A 10,471-nucleotide genomic window follows, 5' to 3' on the forward strand; every position below is an offset into this window, starting at 1 on the left:
GGTATACCATTCCCATTAATGTAAACTGAAACTGTTTTTATAACTTACAATTAGCTTTATCAAATGAAGGTAAGTTTTAAAACAGTTTCATTTTCTTCTTCAACAATATTAAATTTAACCTTTCATGAACGTAATTATTTATTTTGGAAATGTACTTACTGTTCCATTGTTTACAATAATATAAAGTTTCTGACTACACTGTAATTGCAGTATGACTGTCAAAAATTAATTGACACAGAAAAACAAAAAGTGAATTAAAACCTACAAACTTTGTAAAGAATTATTTTAAATTATATACCTTTGAATCTACTTACAGTAGTTAAAGAAAATAAAATCCAATACTTCAAGTTTAAAAAAATAACACATTTATTAGTACATTTTCAGTAAACTGTCATTTAAAGATGCTAAAAGAAAAATAGAATCATGAATAATGTCACTAGTTCCAAGTATAAAAATATCTAAATTTTTATCATAAACATAATGTGGGAACAAAGAAAATTTATATTAATAAAATCCCACAATCTAAAAAATAAATTTTATTATTTTGTTTGAAAATGATTTAAATTTTGAATATACATCCTGTCATGAAAGCAGTGGTACAAAAGAAACATGGAGATCAAAAAAGAGGATAAGAATTCTGACTTATCAAGAAGTATATGCTAATTCTCATTTGAATACATAACTATAATAAGAATTCTAGAAAGTCAATATCTTTGCTCTCCTTTCTACACCTCAAATCAAATTCTGCTAACTTCAAACAAAAAGGGAAGTTAATACTTTTTTGATAGCACTCTAGAGGTAACATTTATCATGTAGTCAGTCATCTTGCCTACAAGATTCACAAAAAGGGCTGAGGAATAATTTATTTCTATAGCAATCAAATAAAAGGTATAAAATCCAAATGCTTACTACATAAAATATTCAGGAGGTATAAAATAATTACTTGTATATAATAAATACACAAATGAGAACATAACAGATTACACAAATCACGGTAGGAGATAGTATTTTTGCAATATATATATATATATAAAGTGTTTAATATTTATATACAGTAAATTTAGTATTGTTAATTTCTAGTCAGAAAATTTTTTAATAACTCAAATTCTTTTCTTATTTTCTGCAAATATAATACAAGTATCAAAAACTTAAATGAAATAAAATCTCAAATTTTCATTTCAATTACATGTTCATGAATCTGTAACCACGTCACAACATATAAATACTTCGGTGATTCAGTTAGTTGAATTATTGATAAACTGAAGACCCCAGATTTAACTTCCAGTAGAGTCTGGATTTTTATGGCAAGAACTACTTTCTGAGGTCTCCCAATCAATAAAAATCATACTCAACAAAAAATATTATCACAACATGCAAAATTTATTAATAACTTACTTATTAATAAGTTGTTAAATTACTGTCATGTGCAATTGCACACATATAGTTTTTATGTTTATTTAAATTCTAAAGAAATAAAATGTCCCTCAATCCACCCCATATCTTTCAAATAACAGATAAACTTATAAGTGGTATAAGTAATTTCACAGCCACATGTTACCATAAAAAAATATTAAATGTCACTTTAATTCAGATCACAGAAGAATTTGGCTGATGGAATACTAACATGAATTAGACTGCTTTTAAAAAGAATTGCAAGATAATATTTCATGAGTATAGACTGTTTTCCAACATGACTGCTATTTATAAGCAGCATTACTTTAAATGTAGGTGTAAATAAAAGAAAATAATTCATTTCACCAGAATTATTGATAATTGACAAATCTGTTCGGTAAATAAAGAAAAGTTATTCACTAAAAAAATAACTTTAAACTTTACAGTCTCTTCTATAATAGACCTCATATTTATTCTTTTTAATTTTAAATGTGTCTTTAAATTAGATACTATTATGTTAGGCCAAAAATAGGCAGTACAAAATTAAGTAATAAATATATACATTAAAAAAAAATAAATCTGCTCTTTATTTCTGCAATTTCTAAATTATATATATATATATCAGTAACCTAGGGACAGTAGGTGCATGGACAGACCACAATAAAAAGAATTAACAAAGTAAACAAATATACACATCTATTGTTTTGAAAATACAAATATTTTATAATAAATCTAGAATGATCTTAATGCCCAAGGTTAGTAGATCTAATTCCTAGTTGCGGATTAAAACCTAACACCCAAAAAATGCGCATACATTTCAACACTCAATTCAACAGTCAGCTCTCCTGTGTTACTGATACACAATTCATTATATTCCAGGGCAAAAAAGCAAAACCTAACAGCTTTATGTAGAGAATTTCTGAATCCGATACAATGATTTCAGATTGCATATAATATAAATAAAATTTTAAACTGAACAAAAGGACTTGTTAACACTTTCAGAAACAACTGAAGTTAGGACTTAACACTTTTAGAAACTACTGGAGTTAAGGAACTCTAATAGTTCCTAAAAGCGTTAAGTCCTTTTGGAATGTACATACACTCCATAAATAACAAATGTTATTTTAATCTCTTGATGATATAAGTGAAGTAAAATTTCAGTCAATAATGTAATCTCATTGTAAAGATTACAATTTTATTACTGTACTAACATTAGGTTACAAAAAAATCTCAGATTTTACTGTGTTACATAGATAATTTTTGATAGTATAAAAATATCCAACATTTCAAACATCCTGTTAAAAAATGTTTTGATTCAACAGTAAGTTTTTAAATTCCCAAATTTGTTGATTCTATGAATTGTACAAAAAGTTAATTATTACTGATGTTGCTATTATTACTACTATAATAACTATTATCACTAATAATTACTTTAGAGTTCACAAACACATCCTAAAAAAAATTCTATTTACTTGCCTGTACATAGTTCAGGAAAACATTTTAACAGTCTTTAACAGGATCTTTATAATTCACTTTCATAAATACAATCATATAAAATATTGATAAAAACAAAATCTACTCAGGCAAAAAAAAAAAAAAATGTAATTATTATGGTTAATATTAAGGTACACTACAAAACATATAAAACTATATAAGCATATATAACAATAAATATAAAATTGGGGAATTTATTTTTGAAGGAATATAAATTCCTCCAAAAGAATTAAAATAAAACAAATTAATTCAAAAAGACAACAATACGAACTCTACAGAGAAAAAATGAAATGAAAAAAATTTAATTATTTTCAATAACTTAAGCAGAAATAACCATAATTTAGCATTTAAAACAATTACAAACATCCAAAAACACACATTAAAAACAGAATATACATTGTATAAAAAGTATAATACAAATAAAACATCAAAATATTGTCAAAATCTGACAAACATTTAGGAACCATGTATAATAACAATATCTGTACAATAATAATAATTATCTAACATAATGGATGAATATACAAATGTAGAAAAAACATTGGAATGTAAATATTTTTAAAATAATAAAACAGGATAAACAAAACAGTATGATCTAAAAAAAAAATTATTTAAATTCAATAATTAGAAAAACAAATATATCTAAAAACGAGAAATAAACTTTTTTATTATAGATTCTTGATTATCTATGAGAAGTTTATGCACATTGAATATTTACACATGAAATCTCCTGTAACAAGAATACTCAAAAAACTACCAGTAATTTTAATGTAGAACTGTATTTCATTCTGCTGCATTTTCTACTAATAATATTGCATTTTGTATAGGAGGAAGCAAAAAAACAGTCAATAATACCATTCAACTTTTGCAAAAAAGCCTGCAAAAAATTTGGGTATGGAATGTTTTCTTTAACCATTGATTATTGAATCCTATGTATTTTTTTACCGCTGAATCTGAAAATAACCATTTTTTTCTATCAAGTCAGGATTTTCGCAATCATAAATTTCAAAACTTGTAAAGTTGAAAAATTGCAAAAAAGTGATACTATAAAATAGACATAAAACATTTTTTTTAATAATAAATTAATGCAATATATTCACTTTCTTGGTTTATATAATGCGTTCTTAGAGCTAAACAATTGAGCATTCTGAAGAGGAGGGTAGGGGGAGTTGACTGAAGATGACAAGATGGTGGGAGAACTTTCCATTTTCAAAATGGCTGTAGAGGCTGTAAAAACTCTGCAGATTCTTTTTTTTACATTTGTGGTAAGTTAATGGTGGAAGGAAAAAATAAGTTTCGGTCAAAAAGCGTACTGCATGTATTTTGGAGTGAAAATAGGAGATTAAGATAAAACTTGGGCTTACCACTACATTTGCTACACATGTGTTGAAGGACTTGGATGGTGGTCAAACAGTGAACAAGAAGCGTTCAGTTTTGGAGTTCCAATGGTGTGGCGAAAGACCACAAAATCACACTAATGATTGTTACTTTTGTTCGACTGGTGTTCACAGTTTCAATTTGAAGAATAAAAAAAGAATCCATCTATCCAAAATGCCATCTGCTTTACACCCGGTTCCTCATGGTCCAGATGTACCAGTGCCAATTCCATCAGAAAATAGACAGTTCCACAAGTTATTTAAATGAAGATAACATCGAGGAGTACAAACCTGGAGATAGCTGTGAACCAGTTTTATTCACAGTCTGAACTAAACAATTTGATTCGAGACTTACATCTGACCATAGAAAAATCAGAACTGCTTGGTTCGATACTTAAAGAGAAGAACCTGCTAGCAGGTGGCTCCTCATTTTCCTGGTTCAGGTACAGAGAAAAGGATTTTCTTCCATATTTTTGGAAGGAGAATTAGTCTTCTGCACTGATGTATGTGGGCTTTTGACTCGATTTAACATTCCATACAAAAGTACAGACTGGAGACTTCATAGATTCGTTCAAAAGAACCCTGAAAGTTGTCCTTCTTAACAATGGGAATACGTATCCATCAATACCCATCTACTATCATAAGTGGGTTACATGGGATGATCTCAAAATAATATCCAAGGCAGAAAGGAGGATACACAAAGATTCCTTGTTTTTGGGTGAATGGGATAACAGAGAGAGAGAAAATCATTGGATAAGAGAAGATTGGCCAAAAAGAGCTTCATTAGAACCTAGAAATGTGTTAAAAATGTGTTACGAAAAGCTCTCAAAGATCCAAATAAAGTTTTCCTTCCACCTCTGCATCAAGTTAGGGTTGATGAAGCAATTTGCAAAGCCTTACCAAAAGAAATATTTTAAATACACCTGTAACAAATTTCCAATCTTATCAACCACCAAACTAAAAGGTGTCTTTACTGGTCCTGACATTGGAAAACTTCTCAAAGATGGTAATTTTGAGAAACAAATGGAATTGCAGAAAAAGAGGCCTGGGGAGCCTTTAGATGTAATAACAAAGATTCTGGACAATGAGAAGGATCCGAACTTCAAATTAATCATTTAGAATATGCTGCAGAAGTACAAAAATTTAGGCTGTTCCATGAGCTTGAAGGTTCACCTCCTACAATTCACATATAGACTATTTTCCTGAAAATCTGGGTGCCATTAGCGAAGAGATGGGAGAGAGATTTCATCAGGTCATCAAAGAAATAGAAAGGAGGTATCACGGAAAATGGACTACTACAATGATGGCAGACTATTACTGGATGTTACACAGAAATGAACCCTATAGAAAACATAGAAGGAAAAGCGTGAAGCAGAGTATAACCCATCCAAAGAAACCTCAACACATGTAATAAAATGGTAAGTATTTTACAAACTTCATCATTAAGGGTGGGTGAAGAGGGGGAGAGTGGTTTCCAAAGGCATGACATACCTCATAAAAATAGCTTAATTTAAAAATACATTGCAATAGAAATTTGACTATTTTGTGGCAATTTTCATTAGAAATTAAGGGGTCAATGACATCCCCCCCCCACCCGCCTACCTCTTCAGATCAATCAACTGTTTAGCTATAAGAATGCAAAGTATATAAGCTAAAAAAAATTATTAAATATACAATAAATGCGTATAGGTTAAATTCTTTTCTTCTGTAATACTCACTTACAATAACTCTTTCTTTACATCATTTTAGCTTTGATATGTTCACACTTTCTCTTCTGCTATAGACAACAAACAAAACTGTCAGTTTTTTTTTATCTTAACATTTAAGTGTATTTTAATTAACTTAAATAAATATTTGAAAAGTTTGGCGGAAAATAACAATAAAAACTTTTCACAACAAGGTTTTATTTTTGTACTAACCATAATTTCTGCTATATTCTGGTTTTCTACAATCCCTCTCATCAATGGCATATGATTATTAGAAATAATCAAAAGTTGGCAGTATTATCAAAAATTATAAAAATCAATTACAATCATAACTATAATTAAAAAATAAGAAAGAAAACAAACTACAACTTAAATTAATCGATTTACATTATTAATACTTTAATCAAACATTTAACTCTCATTCATAAAATAAAAAATCTAACAGATTTATAAACAAAACTGTTAATAAAACAAACCTCTTCAAACTTACTCTGATTTTACATTTGACTTGTAATAAAGGAAATAAGAAGCAGAGCTAAATGACTGTATTATTGTATTATATACAATAACACATTATTAGTAACATATTGCAAATAAGTAATGAAATCAAAAAAGTACATAAAGTTTGAAAATTATATGAAAGTAAATGAACAAATATTTATACCACATATTTATTTATTAATTCGCATACATACTATAAGAAAATCAAATCATATTTATTTTAAAATAATTTTAATGAAAATAATTTAAAAAACTATGCACTATCCAAGTGAGGACATGAATTGCAACCTCCTTACAAGCAGAAATTTCACAAAATTTGATAAATATCAAAAATATCAACAAACCAAAATATATACAGGTAACAACTGGAAAAGGCTACACTGCAGCCATGCAACATATTAATAACACATCTTTCTGGTTTTCCCAAAAAAATCTTTCACACTGGATCAGTTTCAAGTCTTTTAGAAAACTAATTAACTTTGTTTTACATAGAAAAAATTCTCTTTTAATAATAATTCATACAATTTTTTTATATTTTCCCTTCACTACAATAAAAGTGACTGGTTTAAATAATAAAATAATTATATAATTTTATATATATATAGTTAATAAATATATTACCGGATGGCTTAAAAGTAACTTACACCCTCCTCTAACTTTTTTTTTTAATTCAGAAAATTTGATGCAGTTTGCAGCACTGTTCCTTGTGATCAATGTTTGCAACATTCAATGAACATAGTTTCACTATTCAGCCTACATGGGAGGGCGGAAAGGCTCAACTTTTTCAAGGGGACATATCAAAACAGCAAAACGATATCAAAAAAAATTAAATTTTGACTAATTAAACAAAAATGGTGACCTGATCAAACAAAAACTGAAAAAATTATTAGAATTTTTCAAATAATAATTTACACATTTTATCATTAAAATTTGACTTAAAGAAAGTAATTTTTATTTCATAATTTCACAACCTTAACAATTGATCAACAATTAACGAAAAGTAAGCTACATTTTGCAAAATTTATATTCACTGTTGATTTTGTGATAAGCAGCTAACATATGTTTAAGTGTAACTACATTAGTGTTATTATTTTTTTTTAAATTTAAATTAGAAAGATAAAAAAGGATTAAAGAAATCAACATTTACAAAAAAACTTAATTTATATTAAAAAAGTTTAACCTTTAGAAACCTGGTTTTGTTTTCTAAATTAGCTAAAAACCATAATATACAAAAAAAAACTCGCACAAAAAACAATATTTGTTTCAATTCAAGAAAGTGTAGAAATAGTATTTTTATTGGGAATATAAAAACATACAAAGGAACAGGTAATGCATTTAATGCATTCTAATCGTACAATTTCCAGGATTGCTGACAGAAATTTAATAGAAAAATTTCAATACACTGGTAGCGTTTTAGATAATAAAAAGCCTAGCCGATCCAGTACAGATGAAGTTACTGGAGAAGACATTTTTATTAATAATCAACAATCAGCAAGTCTGATTATACAAAATAACAATTTATCTAGGTGGTAGGTGTAAAAAGTATTCAAAAAATATAAATACCATCCATACAAGATTCAATTAGTACAAGAACTTATTGAAGATGATTTTGATAGGGTTGAATTCAGTGAAACTTTGGTACAGAGATTAACAGCAAAAACTATTTCTTGCTTCCATATATTATTCACTGACAAAGCTTCATTTACTTTATATGGGGCTGTTATGAGACATAATAGTATGTAATGGTCCTAAGAAAACCCTCACTGGTATCGTCAACCTCAGCATTCAGAGCAGTTAAATAAAATGTATTGGCTGGAATAACAGCTGTCACACTTCTTGAATCATCTGTCATTAATGGCAACTTATATGTTGATATGTACTATGCTTTACTTTACAATCAGATAATTCTAGCTCTCAGCAATTTGAGTGATTAGTTCGTAGACCAAACGAACAACCTTTATTCATGAGAGAAGATGTGTTTACCTCACAGCCAACCTCTCTTGAAGAATTAAAAACATGTATTGAAATAGAATGTAGGAAGATTTCACCAGAAACTTTGCACAAGGTGAAAGAAGCTTTCAAGCAGTGTCTGTATTACTGAGTGGAAGAACAGGGAGGGCAGTTTGAACATTCAATATGAAGTGAGAAGCAATAACATTTTTTAATTGAAATAATTTTATTTGGTGGTAATTTTTAATTTATAAGATTATATTCCTTTTTTTTAAATAAACAATAAGAATTAATTGCAAACTGTTATTTACTTAAATAAAATTCTTCTGATAGTAAGTTTTAAAAGTATTTGAAAATTTATAATAATTAGTTTTTTCAATTTCTAATTAATTTAATGACATTTATGATCATCATTCGGTTTAAAAATCAGAATTTAATTTTTTTGATACAGTTTTGCTTTTTCTCACAAACACCTTTAAAACAAACTATCACATAACCAAATGTTCCATTTAAAATTTTTGAGGTGCCCCTGCCTTTCTCAAAGGCTGAATACTCAAACTTGGGACTTACTTAGTTAGCCTCTCTCATCGGAGAATATTTCCAAAGACAGAATCTGGATGCCTCAAATAACAGAAAAATTAGAGTATGCAACCATAATTGTAGCTAACTAAAACAAACACATTGTTAGCTGCCATTTTAAATTGCGTAATCAGAATTTAGTTTTAATTGTATAATTTTTCTCATCTCCTTGAGCTATTTAAAATTATATATTAAATGACCAATGGTCCCGTTCCAAATCTTTGAGTTGCCCCCCCCCCCGCATCACAAAAATCAAGAACAGTGAAATATACATTCACAAACACTGATTATAAGGAAGAACTGCATCTAGTTATCTCAATTATAAAAAAAGTTAGAGAGAGGTGCAAGTTAGTTTTCAGCCACCAGATATATAATAAATGTTTCTATTTTTAAAAAAATAATAATAGATGCATTCTAATACAATTTCTTGTAATTTCATTTACTACTACAAATATAAAAAAAGTAAACACTCCACTGGTAAATAGAAAAAATGTAGCTTCCATAAGAAAACAGAAAGGATAACTACTTTCTTTAGGATCATGTCAGTAAATAAATTATTTACAATTGAGCCATGCATTAGAAGAAATGAAACAGTTAAGTTGTTTGTCAACACTAGCTGTCCCAGCATAGCACAATTACTTTCTGCCATATTCAATCATTATAACAATATTTATTTAAAGCTGCCCTAGCTATGTAGTCACAGTTTCCCTTAGAATATAGTGTAGTCACTATATTCTTGGCACAAATATCTGCAAACAGCCATAGTAATCAGTTCTGTTATAAAAAAATATCAAGCTAATGTGAAAGCTAAAGAAAAATTACTCATTTTCAAAATATTTATTACAAATATCAACAATCAATGATACAGCTCTAACCAAAACAAAACACTACAATCTTCTAACAACCAGATGTACACTCTACTAACTCATGGAGTAGGAAATCATTAATATAAAAGAATATCAAGTAATTATAATGTATAAACTAGAAAAACCAGTTTTGCTGGTTTATACAGAATACAAACATATCTAACTAGATAAATATTTTTAAAAAGATTAAACTCATATAAGATTTGTTTTAAATAATAAACTAATATACAGAATTCCAAAGATTACAAGCAAACAAATTACTTACTAAAAAGTTTGAATAATTTAATTTTGATTAAAAAATTTTAGAAAATGTCCTACATACTTGTACAAGTAATAGTATTAAAAATTATACTAGCCTAATTAGCGAACCAGCACCAATGTTTCACCTAACCTAATATGATTACAAATAAAATATTTTTTCTATAATACATAATAATCATTTACTTATATAGTTATAATACTTTCCTACTTTAGTACTAATTACTCTGAATGACAAAGAATATTATGCCATTTTAATAAAAAAAAATCTTTAACTACATTAGACATCTGTCACATCACCTAATTAATGAATGTAATCACTGGAATAATGAAAAATAACAATACAATA

This window comes from Lycorma delicatula, chromosome 6, assembly GCF_047948215.1.
Source record: "Lycorma delicatula isolate Av1 chromosome 6, ASM4794821v1, whole genome shotgun sequence".
NCBI classification, from domain to species: Eukaryota; Metazoa; Arthropoda; class Insecta; order Hemiptera; family Fulgoridae; genus Lycorma; species Lycorma delicatula.